Source organism: Rutidosis leptorrhynchoides, chromosome 5 (genome assembly GCF_046630445.1).
Source record: "Rutidosis leptorrhynchoides isolate AG116_Rl617_1_P2 chromosome 5, CSIRO_AGI_Rlap_v1, whole genome shotgun sequence".
NCBI lineage: Eukaryota > Viridiplantae > Streptophyta > Magnoliopsida > Asterales > Asteraceae > Rutidosis > Rutidosis leptorrhynchoides.
Window position 1 is genome coordinate 130175976 of NC_092337.1, and position 16645 is coordinate 130192620.

The window sequence follows — 16645 nt, forward strand, 5'->3', positions numbered from 1 at the left end:
TTTATTTTTCGATCTTTTTCTTTTTCGACCTTTTTCGACGCGCTCTTTTTCTTTCTTATTTCTCGTCATTCTAGTTTTTAGAACTTAGAATTTTTTCTACTTCTTATCTATACTTCTTTAATTTACGAAAATTTATTTTAAGTGGTTAAATTGATAGACATCAAAATTTTCTGGTTCGTAGTAATAGTTGGATTTGTACGTGGACCGGGTTATTGGAGCCAAACAGTCCTCAATTATATTGAGACCAAACGAATCCTGCCCCTCTGCTGCATCTTTTGGCTATTCGAAACGTGGGCAAAATCAGAAAAGTCTATTAGTTGGATAACTTATATAATTTTTTTCTTTCCTTTTAAAAACTAATAGGATATTCAGTGAATGCACCGAGCAAGACGTTCACCACCTTTTGTACGTTCACCACCTGTAACTAGATCAAGACATCTAGCAAATATTATCGCCGTTGATTTTCCTTTAGAATCATCATCCAGTCGACCAAGTACTCCAATTCAAATTTCCGATAATCAATTTTTGGAACCCGACCTCACAATTGAGAATCCGGATAATATTCAGGGACAATTCATAGATCCTGAACCATTAAATTTTCCTCCGGAACCACCAATCATTCAAACAGAGATTGTTGAGGAACGAACCATTAAATCAGAATCCTCTAGTTATTCGGATTCAACAAATTCAATCATGAAAAATCTGGAACCTTTAAGTATGGAAGACCGAATGAGAGCTAAACGCACTGGCCAAGGTCACGCAATTACTCATCCAGACATCAATGCGCCAGATTATGAAATCAAAGGACAAATTCTACATATGGTGACTAATCAATGCCAATTTAGTGGTGCGCCGAAGGAAGATCCAAATGAACATCTTCGTACCTTTAATAGGATCTGCACACTATTTAAAATAAGAGAAGTTGAGGATGAACAGATATATCTCATGTTATTTCCCTGGACTTTAAAGGGAGAAGCCAAAGATTGGTTGGAATCATTACCTGAAGGGGCGATCGATAAATGGGACGTTTTAGTTGAAAATTTTCTTAAACAATTCTTTCCGGCATCTAAAGCCGTAAGACTTCAAGGAGAAATTGTTACGTTCACACAGAAGCCAAATGAAACTCTATATGAGGCGTGGACAAGATTTGAAAAGTTATTAAGAGGATGTCCGCAACATGGTTTAGATACCTGTCAAATAGTACAAATATTCTACCAAGGATGCGACATCACTACAAGGAAAGACATAGATATTGCAGCTGGTGGTTCCATTATGAAGAAAACCGAAACTGATGCTTACAAAATTATTGATAACACTGCTTCCCACTCACATGAGTGGCACCAAGAAAAAAATATCGTTAGATCATCTAAAGCAGCTAGTGCCGATTCTAGCCATGACTTAGATTCCATTTCTGCAAAGATAGATGCTGTCGAGAGACGAATGGAAAAGATGACTAAAGATATCCACTCAATACGAATTAGTTGTGAGCAGTGTGGAGGACCACATTTGACAAAAGATTGTCTTAGTATTGAATTAACAATGGAACAAAGAGAGAATATTTCATAAATAAACCAAAGGCCTGGAAATAATTATCAGAATAATTATCAACCGCCAAGACCGATCTACAATCAAAACCAGAACTATAACCAAAATATTCCATACAACAACCAACAAGGTCCTAGCAATTAACAAGTATCCAATAATACTTACAACCAGCAAAGACCTAATTTTCAAAACAAACCACCACAAACCGATGATAAAAAGCCGAATTTAGAAGATATGATGACGAAGCTAGTTGAAACTCAAACGCAGTTTTTCACATCTCAGAAACAAACTAATGAACAAAATGCTCAAGCATTTAGAAATCAACAAGCTTCTATTCAAAATTTGGAACAAGAAGTAAGTAACCTAGCAAAGTTAATAGGTGAAAGAAAACCGAGAAGTTTACCTAGTGATACAAATGCTAACCCCCGAAATGAAACAGCTAAAGCCATTACCACAAGAAGTGGTACAACACTTAAACCACCTGAAATATCTGTAACTTCTGATGAAGCTTTTTCTACTCCACAAGAACCACAACCTGAACAAGATAAGGAAAAAGAACGGGTAGTTGAAAAGATTAATGAAGATAACACAGCTAAGGATAAACTTTATGTTAAACCATACCAACCACCACTTCCTTACCCAAGTAAAATGAAAAAAGAGAAACTTGAAGCCGAGCAATCCAAATTCTTGGATATGTTTAAACAGATAAATGTAAATCTTCCTTTCATTGATGTGATTTCAGGAATGCCTAGATATGCTAAATTTCTGAAAGATCTAATCTCGAATAGAAAGAAAATGGAAGAACTCTCGGCTGTTACTATGAATGCTAATTGTTCAGCAGTGCTGTTGAATAAGATACCAGAAAAACTATCTGATCCAGGAAGTTTCACAATTCCATGTTTTCTGGGTAGTCTTAGTTCAATAGAAGCATTGACAGACTTAGGTGCTAGTATAAATTTAATGCCTTATTCACTATACGCTAAACTAGACCTTGGAGAATTGAAACCAACAAGAATAAGCATACAACTAGCCGATCGATCAATAAAATATCCTAGAGGGATAATGGAGAACATGCTAGTTAAAGTTGGTACTTTAGTATTTCCAGTAGATTTTGTTGTTCTGGACATGGAAGAAGATTCTCAAGTTCCTCTCATATTAGGAAGACCATTCTTAAACACGGCTAAAGCAATGATAGACGTGTTCGGTAAGAAACTGACCCTAAGTATAGAGGACGAGAGTGTTACCTTTTCAGTTGATAGAGCAATGCAACAACCGCAATCTGCAGATGATACATGTTATTATATTCAAACTATAGATTCACATGCAGAATTATTAGAAGAATTTCCAGAATTACAAGGAACAGGAGAATGTTCTTTAGGAGAAGGTAATGAACCAATTGATGAAGCTGAAATGTTAGCTACACTAATAGCTAATGGATATGAACCAACAACAGAAGAAATTCAAATGCTAAAAGAAGAAGACAGATATCGATATAAATCATCGATAGAAGAACCACCGACATTAGAGTTAAAGCCACTTCCAAACCATTTGGAATACGCTTATTTACATGGTGTGTTGAAAGTTCATAAACCAGCCATTGCATGGAAGATTCATGATATTAAAGGAATAAATCCTTCGTATTGCACACATAAAATCCTTATGGAAGAAGGTCATAAAACGTATGTGCAACGCCAACGAAGACTAAATCCGAATATGCAAGATGTAGTTAAAAAGAAATTATTAAACTGCTAGATGCAGGTTTAATTTATCCAATCTTTGATAGTCCATGGGTAAGCCCAGTTCAATGCGTGCCTAAGAAGGGTGGCATGACTGTCATTACAAATGAAAAAATTGAGCTTATTCCTACAAGAACTGTAACAGGATGGCGTGTATGTATTGATTATAGAAAATTAAATGACGCCACCAGAAAAGATCACTTTCCCTTACCTTTCATTGATCAAATGTTGGAAAGATTAGTCGGAAATAGTTATTATTGTTTTCTTGATGGATTTTCCGGATATTTTCAAATTCCAATAGCACCCGAAGATCAAGAGAAAACCACATTCACGTGCCCTTATGATACTTTTGCTTACAAACGCATGCCATTTGGACTTTGCAACTGAAAGGACCCGTCCAAATCCATCCGGACGAAGTCCATATCGATTATAAACGATTCACAACAGTTGATTACATCGCGAGGTATTTGACCTCTATATGATATATTTTACAAACATTGCATTCGTTTTTGAAAAGACAATCTTTCATTACAACGAAAGTTGACGGCATGCATACCATTTTATAATATATCTAACTATAACTGATTTAATAATAATCTTGATGATCTCAACGACTCGAATGCACCGTCTTTTGAAATATGTCATGAATGATTCCAAATAATATCTTTAAAATGAGCAATTACACAGCGGAAGATTTCTTTCTTACCTGAGAATAAACATGCTTAAAAGTGTCAACCAAAAGGTTGGTGAGTTCATTAGTTTAACATAAATAACCATTATCAACATTTTAATAGACCACAAGATTTCCATATACTGTTCTCATAAATATACGTCCCATGCATAGAGACAAAATATCATTCATATGGATTGAACACCTGGTAATCGACATTCACAATATGCATATAAGAATATCCCCATCATTCCGGGATCCTCCTTCGAACATGATATAAATTTCGAAGTACTAAAGCATCCGGTACTTTGGATGGGGCTTGTTGGGCCCGATAGATCTATCTTTAGAGTTCGCGTCAATTAGGGTGTCTGTTCCCTAATTCTTAGATTACCAGACTTAATAAAAAGAGGCATATTCGATTTCGATAATTCAACCATAGAATGTAGTTTCGATTACTTGTGTGTATTTCGTAAAACATTTATAAAAGCAGCGCATGTATTCTCAGTCCCAAAAATATATATTGCAAAAGCATTTAAAAAGGGATTAATGAAACTCACGCATATAAATATTGTAAAACAGTTAATAAAGCATTTGCATGTATTCTCAGCCCAAAAATGTAAAGAGTAAAAAGGGAGCAAATGAAACTCACATAATGTATTTTGTAGTAAAAATACATATGACGACATTGAACAATGCATGGTTGGCCTCGGATTCACGAACCTATATCAATTGTATATTTATTAATATTCATATTTGTAATTGAACACATATATGTATATTATATCTTAGTTTATATGTTATATGTATTTAATTTATATATATTTAAAATGATTAATATTTATACATGTAGGTATCTTAATATGTATATTAGTATTTTATGAATTATTTGTTATTTGTAATATTTATAAAAAAATAATGTTAATATATTTAGTATATAATTATATGTAATATAAGTATAATATTTATTTGTTATATAAATAATAATTAAAATAATAATTAAAATAATAATGATAATTAAAATAGTTATGATAATGATAGTTTTTAATAATAATGTAAATTAATAATAATAATATTAAAAATTATAATGTTTTTATATAAAAATCATTTCAATAATAATAATAATAATAATAATAATAATAGTAATAATAATCCTAATGTTCATTTTAATGATAATACTAATAGTGAGAATAATATTTATGTTAGTGTAATAATAATAATAATAATAATAATAATAATAATAATAATAATAATAATAATAATAATAATAATAATAATAATAATAATAATAATCAAAATAAAGTATATACCCTTCTGTAAAAAGAATTGCCCTTGACAGGGCTCGAACTCGTGACCTCCTGCTAATTCAAACACCCACTCACCTACTGAACCATTCCATTTTTCTGTTATTATTTGTATTTTAAATATATTTACTAGGTATATTCGGTTTTCATTTCCTTCCATCAAAACACACATACAATCTTGGATCATGAAGCCCAACCCAATACTCCATTTGCTAACCCACGGCCCAAATAAATTAGAAAAACAGCCCACCACAAAAATTAATACCCATGATAAACAAATTCGATGTCCAGGTGTAGGAGTCGACAAAACACAAAAATAAAAATAAAAAGGGTTTTGATTTAAAACATCATTATCATGTCACATTCAAGATTATTATGATCATCATCTTCTTTAATTCGTCATCATCATCCCTTTTATCGAACAATATCATCATCCATCATTATCATCACCATCGTCATACCCTCATCATTATCAATTTAATCGCTGTACTGTAACATAAAATAGAGATAGAAAGTGCAGCAAAGGCTGCTGTTGTGATGGTGTATAGCCGTGAAAACAGCTGGAAAGAAAACTCATTTACCGACAGCAATAGAGGCAACGTGGTGGTATTTGGTGATTACAACAGAAAAATTAAATCGAGCAAGGTGTGTTCACGATAGTTGTTTTGTAAGGTGGCGGTGGTGTTTAAATGGTGATGATTGGTGACCGGTGGTGTGGCAGTGAAAGAAGAAGGAGGAGGTCGGCGGTTTTGTTGGGTGTGATCAAAATAGTAGTAACCCACAACAGATCGTAGGACAAGCTAGGATTCACGGTGGTTGGTTTTATCTTAATTGTTTTATCAATTCTCCTACATATACAGCCTGATATCACCTATATTCACTATATATATAAACAGATTGAAGAAAAAAAATGGTGAAGAGTGACTCACGACAGTTTCAAGGTGGTGGTTTATGATGTAGTAGCAACAAAGTAGTGGTGGTGTAGTGATCGGGTTAGGATGATTCGAACAAGTAACACGGAAGATGGTAGATGGTGATGAAAGTGTCGATGATGGTGAGTTGGTTTGGTTGTGTTGAGTTGAACCCGTAAACAGAAATAATGCAGTGTGGTTGCCGAAAAAGATGGTGATGGATGGTGGTGGTGTCGTGAAAGTTGATAAGACTATGAACGTAACAATATTCAATTTTTGGTTAATAGTTTACCTTCAAAATAACTGACCGAGTTTAATATCTCCGTTCTCGCTCTCGTTCATTAGCTTCCCAAATAAACTAAGTTTTTCATATTGTTTTTGGCTGGGAACTCAAATTTTTATAAGTTGGTAATGGTTCAACAAGGGTGTTGGTTTGCTTTTCTGTATCTGCCTATATATATATATATATATATATATATATATATATATATATATATATATATATATATATATATATATATATATATATATATATATATATATATATATATATATATATATATATATTTATATATGGAAGAATTTAATGAATAAAACCAACACATTACATCTTAAATTGACAATCATATACAGTGTTTAAAAGTCATAATAATGAATATATATGCTAATAGAGACGTGTAATTGCAATTAGGAACAGTATACAGTCACACTTATTAGAAATATCCTACCGACACCCTTTTCTATGAAGTGCTAAATCGTACTCCATTGTTAATTAGGGGCAGATAAAAGTATTCAGATAAATTCCAAATTTTTAGATTAACTAAATTTATTTATTTTGGTCATTATGGTATAAAATTTAGTCATTAATTTAATAAAAAGAAAATACATCAACTGTCCCTCTCATTTATGGGTAAAATATAAAAAGTGCTAAAATTTAATAACTAGGTCCTAAATACATTTTTGGTAAGCCTAAAATTTATAGAACTCACTTTCGGGTTACCGTTTATTTTAAAATTACATAAGTTTGAGTTTAACTTGCTTGATATTAATCGGAACATCAGACGAGTATAACAATTATTTAATAATTATTTTTAATATACTTTATATATATAGATTCAGGTTTTGTTAAATACATTAAGTATATGTTTTCAAATAAATAAATTTAATATTTAATCTTATATATTTACAATTAATATTCATGTACATATATATATACATACTTAAATATATATGAATTTATTTGCAATTAGTTGTTCGTGAATCATTGGGAATAGTCGAAGGTCAATTGAATATATAAAAGTAGTTTCAAAATGTTCGAGACTAAATATTACAGACTTTGCTTATCGTGTCAAATTCATATGAAGATTGAAGTTTAAATTTGGTCGGAAATTTCCGGGTCATCACAGTACCTACCCGTTAAAGAAATTCCGTCCCGAAATTTGAGTGAGGTCGTCATGGCTAACAATAAATATATTTTCCTGACGAATATGAGCTGATAAATAGAGTTTTATCATTATTGAATAATACAGATAAAATAATTTGATTAGGTAGAGCGTACGAATGAAGATGTCACAATAGTTTTAGATAGAGATTTAACTTTTGACGTAGTCGCGGTGGAATTTAGAAAATAAGGTGCGTCTTAGCTTTTGACGTTGTCTTGGTTGAATTCCGAAATTCAAGGGATTTAGAGAAAATCTTGAAAATCTATAAGATATTATTCTTTGAGATTTATGGAGAATTAGGATCCTCTTTAATTTAATGTGATTATCCGTCTCGATTGCTTTGTCTGGTATCTTCTCTATAAATGAACTTCTTCCGTTCCATTGTTTTCACCACTCCAATTCTTTCTTTCTCGATCCATGTTTTTAAACGATTGTAAAAATACTTAATCCAGTTCTGATCCTTGTCCTCATCCTTACTATCGCGACATTCATTCTCCTTTTCTAAATTCCACCAGCGGAATCTGCTTTCTTCTACTTCGCCCTTGGGGTTATGGTGTTTTTAATTCTCCCGTGTCTTTATGTTGCGATAAACATTTGACATACACGGTTTGTAATTTATGTGTCGTTATCAGGCTTTATATTCTCCCTTATATTTCGAAGCTCTATGCTTTTGTTTTGTCTTCCTGACTTCAATTCAAGCGAATAATGGTTCAGAATTCATAGATATAGAGTTTCGATTGATCATAACGTTCTAAGTAGAGAGGAACGTATAAGCACGATTTGATTTGTCAAATTACCAGAATCCCTGAGGATGGAACTATCAAGAATATATTTTCTCGATATGTTCAGAGGTTAAGTAGAATAAAAGAGTTAGGTAACATGGTTCATGATGATGGTATGATCTACTGTGAACCATTATCACGTTTCATTAGAAACTCAGCATGACTTACTGTAATATAATCACGTTGGCCAAGCGTCATTATATTATACTAACCCATGCTTCAATTCCCAACACTTCTCCACAATTCATTCATAATTTATACTTAGATTTTACAGAAGTTTTCAATATAATGGAATACAGAAAACACGAAGAGGTAGATAATTTCGGACAAGAATATTTATGAAAATATCCTCAGAAATATCGAAGATATTTATGATGATATTTTGGAATTTCTAAGTTCGAAGGTTGATGAAGAAAAATTTTCCGCAAGATTTTAACATGAGTACAGAGCAAGATATTCTGTAAAGATTTCATGGGATCAAGGTTTATCTGGGTTCTTTGAATATAGAGTTTGATCCTTGTATTTGTCCTTGATTTCCTTCATAATTAGCTCAATCCATTTTTCAGTACCGAATTTTCTATCGAGCGTTCCCAACACTTCATTCTTTATCATCAACTTTTGGCCATTAAGACCATCTACAACATGCTGTTTCTTTAGCATTTTCAAAGTTAACGGATCTGGGTCATCGGTTATCAAGCCGAGGTGCTTTTAGGAGAATTATGTTTTTAGATGATTAAACGTTGATGGTAATATGGTGGAATATAAAAGGTTCCCCAGTAACAATAAAAAAGTATGCATATATATCGAGGTTATAATAAGGTTGTTTCGGATGAAAAGGCGGAGTTGACTTGCTGGAGCTGTGACAAAATCTGCTACTTTGAAAGGGATTACCAAATTATTTTGGGTATTAATAATACTAAAGGAATTAGCACAGCTATGTGTTAAACGTTTAGTCAGTTTTCGAGGATTTTCCAGGTGCATAACTATATGCATCAATCTTTTTTCCGTAGATGAAGTGCGGTTGGTTCATCTTCTCGATTGAGATGTTTTCAAGAATCATGAAAGGTTTGAGCTCAGATTGGAATTGTCAAGATTCAAATGAGGTTTAAGATGAAATCAAGTGGCAAACTTGAAGAATTTTTTAGTTTCATATGTTATAATCAATATTTTAATTCATTTTAATTGTCCAAAGTTAGTAGTCCAATAGTCCAATAGTCCAATAGTTCATATATATAGGTTAATATATAACATTCAAATTAATTAATACGTAACGTGGACCGTGTACCGGTCTCAGTATTGATCACAACTCAAACTATATATATACTTTGGAATCAACCTCAACCCTGTATAGCTAACTCCGTCATTTGCATATAGAGTGTCTATGGTTGTTCCAAGATAAATATATAGATGGGTCAATATGATATGTCGAAACCTTGTATACGTGTCCCGTTATTTAAAGTGCGTAAAATAAATACAGAAATTAAACGACGATAAATAAAATTGCGAGAATTTAAATTGCGATAAATAAATTACGATAATTAAATTGCGATAAATAAATTGTGATAAATAAAATGTAATACGGAATTAACAGTTAGCTAGGAACAGTTAGCTAAGATTTTGTTAGCGTGGATTCTTATCAAAATTCTTCTCATAACTAACTTGTTTGTTTCTAACAAGTTTTATTTTTGTCCAATGTTTTCTTCATTATGCCACTTGTTGGATTCTGATAGGTCAAAATCCAAATATGAAATTGAATGAAAAATGGTTATTCTGCAGTGAACGGATACGTATATCTGTGGGTGTAAGTTGGCTAGTAAATGACATTTGAATTAGATTCGAAGAATGTACATTGTAACTTATTAATGTAAAATCTAAATATTTCTCGGGTATTACCTACCCGTTAAAATAGTTTTACCATTAACGGTTTGTACAAAAGAATTTTTAATTACAATCTTTATGAAAACATATATACATATATAATTTCTTCAGATGCAATCATGGATTTAATGAGTTAATATGATATTAATCTCATTTGATTTATCGTTAGAATTAGAATACATAATCTCTAAAACATTAGAGATTACATAATCGCCATGAAGAACGAAGATAAATGATGTAGAACGATACGTAGAACGATGATTGTTGAAACTTGAGTTGTTGGTGGTACTGGTATTGATGTTGGTGGTACTGTTGGTGCCGGTGATGTTGCTGAAGCTGATACATTTTGTACCATATTTTTCAAGGCTACAACTCGGTGCGAAACTCGTTGACTTATTACTCCGGAATGATTGTCGATAGGAACGAGCGATTGAATAAGGTTTAGAATTATGGATAGAATATAATCGTGTCGAGCTACCATGTAAATGAGGCTGAGAATGATGTTTCAGATAGGTTCGCCGGTAAGTACTTCAGGTTCATTGCCAAGTGGTAAATTCGGTTGTTGAAAAGGATCGCCTTCTTCGCGTCTCAATTGATTAAGTCGACTACGAATCCATCAGATGAATTGGGGATGGCTGATTGGTTGATTCATTCTGATGACACCGCTTTCGGAGCTTAGGTGAATATCCATGTCGGAATAGCTGTCGGAATAGCTGTCGGAATAACTATCAGAATCTGAGGGACTCGAACTGATTGAGGGATTCATCTCGTACGATCAGATGAAGGATTTTCGATAAGAAATAGATTATAGGATGTAGATTAGTACCCTGCAATACATAATTTACATATGCATATATAATACTAAAATTCCATAAGTTACACAGGAATTTACGGAAGCTGTCAGGCAAAAGTAACAATAACAGATACGCTAAGATATGAATTTATCTATACACTGTCTATGCAATAGAGGCAGTAAGACATGTCTAGACTAAGAATGATAAGCAGGTAATTTCCTAAGGATGATAAGCAGATGATTTCCGACTAGAAATGATAAGCAAAACTTTTGACATGCAGACACGGTCAAAGTCCAGACTCACTCAGGCATCTAAACAACTATCAGTTAGACACACTAATGCAAGACCTGGTTCGCTAAGACCACCGCTCTGATACTAACTGAAAGGACCCGTCCAAATCCATCCGGACGAAGTCCATATCGATTATAAACGATTCACAACAGTTGATTACATCGCGAGGTATTTGACCTCTATATGATACATTTTACAAACATTGCATTCGTTTTTGAAAAGACAATCTTTCATTACAACGAAAGTTGACGGCATGCATACCATTTTATAATATATCTAACTATAACTGATTTAATAATAATCTTGATGATCTCAACGACTCGAATGCAACGTCTTTTGAAATATGTCATGAATGATTCCAAATAATATCTTTAAAATGAGCAATTACACAGCGGAAGATTTCTTTCGTACCTGAGAATAAACATGCTTAAAAGTGTCAACCAAAAGGTTGGTGAGTTCATTAGTTTAACATAAATAACCATTATCAACATTTTAATAGACCACAAGATTTCCATATACTGTTCTCATAAATATACGTCCCATGCATAGAGACAAAATATCATTCATATGGATTGAACATCTGGTAATCGACATTCACAATATGCATATAAGAATATCCCCATCATTCCGAGATCCTCCTTCGGACATGATATAAATTTCAAAGTACTAAAGCATCCGGTACTTTGGATGGGGCTTGTTGGGCCCGATAGATCTATCTTTAGAGTTCGCGTCAATTAGGGTGTCTGTTCCCTAATTCTTAGATTACCAGACTTAATAAAAAGGGGCATATTCGATTTCTATAATTCAACCATAGAATGTAGTTTCGATTACTTGTGTCTATTTCGTAAAACATTTATAAAAGCAGCGCATGTATTCTCAGTCCCAAAAATATATATTGCAAAAGCATTTAAAAAGGGATTAATGAAACTCACGCATATAAATATTGTAAAACAGTTAATAAAGCATTTGCATGTATTCTCAGCCCAAAAATGTAAAGAGTAAAAAGGGAGCAAATGAAACTCACATAATGTAGTTTGTAGTAAAAATACATATGACGACATTGAACAATGCAGGGTTGGCCTCGGATTCACGAACCTATGTCAATTGTATATTTATTAATATTCATTTTTGTAATTTAACACATATATGTATATTATATCTTAGTTTATATGTTATATGTATTTAATTTATATATATTTAAAATGATTAATATTTATACATGTAGGTATCTTAATATGTATATTAGTATTTTATTAATTATTTGTTATTTGTAATATTTATAAAAAAATAATGTTAATATATTTAGTATATAATTATATGTAATATAAGTATAATATTTATTTGTTATATAAATAATAATTAAAATAATAATTAAAATAATAATGATAATTAAAATAGTTATGATAATGATAGTTTTTAATAATAATGTAAATTAATAATAATAATATTAAAAATTATAATGTTTTTATATAAAAATCATTTCAATAATAATAATAATAATAATAGTAATAATAATCCTAATGTTCATTTTAATGATAATACTAATAGTGAGAATAATATTTATATTAGTGTATTAATAATAATAATAATAATAATAATAATAATAATAATAATAATAATAATAATAATAATAATAATCAAAATAAAGTATATACCCTTCTGTAAAAAGAATTGCCCTTGACAGGGCTCGAACTCGTGACCTCCTGCTAATTCAAACACCCACTCACCTACTGAACCATTCCATTTTTCTGTTATTATTTGTATTTTAAATATATTTACTAGGTATATTCGGTTTTCATTTCCTTCCATCAAAACACACATACAATCTTGGATCATGAAGCCCAACCCAATACTCCATTTGCTAACCCACAGCCCAAATAAATTAGAAAAACAGCCCACCACAAAAATTAATACCCATGATAAACAAATTCGATGTCCAGGTGTAGGAGTCGACAAAACACAAAAAAAAAAGGGTTTTGATTTAAAACATCATTATCATGTCACATTCAAGATTATTATGATCATCATCTTCTTTAATTCGTCATCATCATCCCTTTTATCGAACAATATCATCATCCATCATTATCATCACCATCGTCCCGTTAACGTCATACCCTCATCATTATCAATTTAATCGCTGTACTGTAACATAAAATAGAGATAGAAAGTGCAGCAAAGGCTGCTGTTATGATGGTGTATAGCCGTGAAAACAGCTGGAAAGAAAACTCGTTTACCGACAGCAATAGAGGCAACGTGGTGGTATTTGGTGATTACAACAGAAAAATTAAATCGAGCAAGGTGTGTTCACGATAGTTGTTTTGTAAGGTGGCGGTGGTGTTTAAATGGTGATGATTGGTGACCGGTGGTGTGGCAGTGAAAGAAGAAGGAGGAGGTTGGCGGTTTTGTTGGGTGTGATCAAAATAGTAGTAACCCACAACAGATCGTAGGACAAGCTAGGATTCACGGTGGTTGGTTTTATCTTAATTGTTTTATCAATTCTCCTACATATACAGCCTGATATCACCTATATTCACTATATATATAAACAAATTGAAGAAAAAAAAAATGGGGAAGAGTGACTCACGACAGTTTCAAGGTGGTGGTTTATGATGTAGTAGCAACAAAGTAGTGGTGGTGTAGTGATCGGGTTAGGATTATTCGAACAAGTAACACGGAAGATGGTAGATGGTGATGAAAGTGTCGATGATGGTGAGTTGGTTTGGTTGTGTTGAGTTGAACCCGTAAACAGAAATAATGCAGTGTGGTTGCCGAAAAAGATGGTGATGGATGGTGGTGGTGTCGTGAAAGTTGATAAGACTATGAACGTAACAATATTAGATTTTTGGTTAATAGTTTACCTTCAAAATAACTGACCGAGTTTAATATCTCCGTTCTCGCTCTCGTTCATTAGCTTCCCAAATAAACTAAGTTTTTCATATTGTTTTTGGCTGGGAACTCAAATTTTTATAAGTTGGTAATGGTTCAACAAGGGTGTTGGTTTGCTTTTCTGTATCTGCCTATCTATCTATATATATATATATATATATATATATATATATGGAAGAATTTAATGAATAAAACCAACACATTACATCTTAAATTGACAATCATATACAGTGTTTAAAAGTCATAATAATGAATATATATGCTAATAGAGACGTGTAATTGCAATTAGGAACAGTATACAGTCACACTTATTAGAAATATCCTACCGACACCCTTTTCTATGAAGTGCTAAATCGTACTCCATTGTTAATTAGGGGCAGATAAAAGTATTCAGATAAATTCCAAATTTTTAGATTAACTAAATTTATTTATTTTGGTCATTATGGTATAAAATTTAGTCATTAATTTAATAAAAAGAAAATACATCAACTGTCCCTCTCATTTATGGGTAAAATATAAAAAGTGCTAAAATTTAATAACTAGGTCCTAAATACATTTTTGGTAAGCCTAAAATTTATAGAACTCACTTTCGGGTTACCGTTTATTTTAAAATTACATAAGTTTGAGTTTAACTTGCTTGATATTAATTGGAACATCAGACGAGTATAACAATTATTTAATAATTATTTTTAATATACTTTATATATATAGATTCAGGTTTTGTTAAATACATTAAGTATATGTTTTCAAATAAATAAATTTAATATTTAATCTTATATATTTACAATTAATATTCATGTACATATATATATACATACTTAAATATATATGAATTTATTTGCAATTAGTTGTTCGTGAATCATTGGGAACAGTCGAAGGTCAATTGAATATATAAAAGTAGTTTCAAAATGTTCGAGACTAAATATTACAGACTTTGCTTATCGTGTCGAATTCATATGAAGATTGAAGTTTAAATTTGGTCAGAAATTTCCGGGTCATCACAGCAACGCCCCTCCAACCTTTCAAAGGTGCATGATGGCGAATTTCATGACATGATAGAAGAATGCATGGAAGTTTTCATGGATGACTTTTCAGTCTTCGGTGATACATTTGAATCATGTCTAGTTAATCTGGAACGAATGCTTATTAGATGCGAACAATCAAATCTAGTACTTAATTGGGAGAAATGCCATTTCATGGTTAAAGAAGGCATCGTTCTTGGACATAAAATTTCAAAAGAAGGAATTGAAGTGGATAGAGCTAAATTAGATGTAATTGCTAAACTTCCACATCCCACCAATGTTAGAGGAGTTAGGAGTTTTCTAGGGCTTGCCGGTTTTTACCGACGTTTCATAAAAGATTTTTCTAAAATTGCCACTCCTATGAATAAACTCCTAGAAAAGGATGCTCCATTCATCTTTTCAGATGAATGTATCAAATCTTTTAATATTCTTAAAGAGAAACTCACTAATGCGCCGATCATGATAACACCAAATTGGAATCTACCGTTTGAACTAATGTGCGATGCAAGTGATTTTGCAATGGGAGCCGTTTTAGGACAAAGGATTGAAAAACAATTTCAACCTATATATTATGCTAGTAGGACGTTACAAGGAGCACAAACAAATTATACAACTACTGAAAAAGAACTCCTTCCTATTGTCTTTGCTTTTGAAAAATTTCGTTCATATCTCGTTCTAGCAAAAACGGTGGTCTATACCGACCATTCTGCTCTTAGATACCTATTTTCGAAACAAGATGCCAAACCAAGATTAATCCGTTGGATCTTACTCTTACAAGAATTCGATATTGAAATCCGAGATAAAAGAGGAGCAGAAAATCTCGCCGCTGATCATCTTTCTCGTCTTGAAAATCCTGAATTAGAAGTTCTAAATGAATCGGCCATACAAGACAACTTTCCTGATGAATATCTATTGAAGATAGATTATAATGAAATACCATGGTTTGCAGACTATGCAAACTACTTAGTATGTGGATTCCTTGAAAAAGGATTATCGTACCAAAAACGAAAGAAATTCTTCAGTGATATAAAATACTATTTTTGGGAAGATCCACATCTGTTTAAAAGTTGTCCCGATGGAATAATACGCCGATGTGTATTCGGAGATGAAGCTAGTAAAATTTTAAACCATTGTCACACAGGACCAACAGGAGGGCACTATGAGCCTCAACTAACAGCAAGAAAAGTTTATGATGCTGGATTCTATTGGCATACAATTTACAAAGACGCACACCTTCTTTGCAAATCCTGTGATGCTTGTCAAAGGGCCGGAAAAATAAGTCAACGTGATGAAATGCCACAAAATATCATTCAAGTATGTGAAGTATTTGACATTTGGGGTATTGACTTTATGGGTCCATTTCCAAAATCTCATAATAATCTCTATA

The 16645-nt window shown here is 32.2% G+C and overlaps 1 non-coding gene across 1 annotated transcript; it reads right to left on the reverse strand.

Annotated features, from left to right (window-relative positions):
- Nucleotides 1-1077: 1077 nt before the first annotated feature.
- LOC139850850 (small nucleolar RNA R71) lies at nucleotides 1078-1184 on the reverse strand. Its single transcript, XR_011760228.1, has one exon. It is a non-coding gene; the product is annotated as a small nucleolar RNA R71 (small nucleolar RNA).
- Between the last annotated feature and the right edge of the window lie 15461 nt (nucleotides 1185-16645).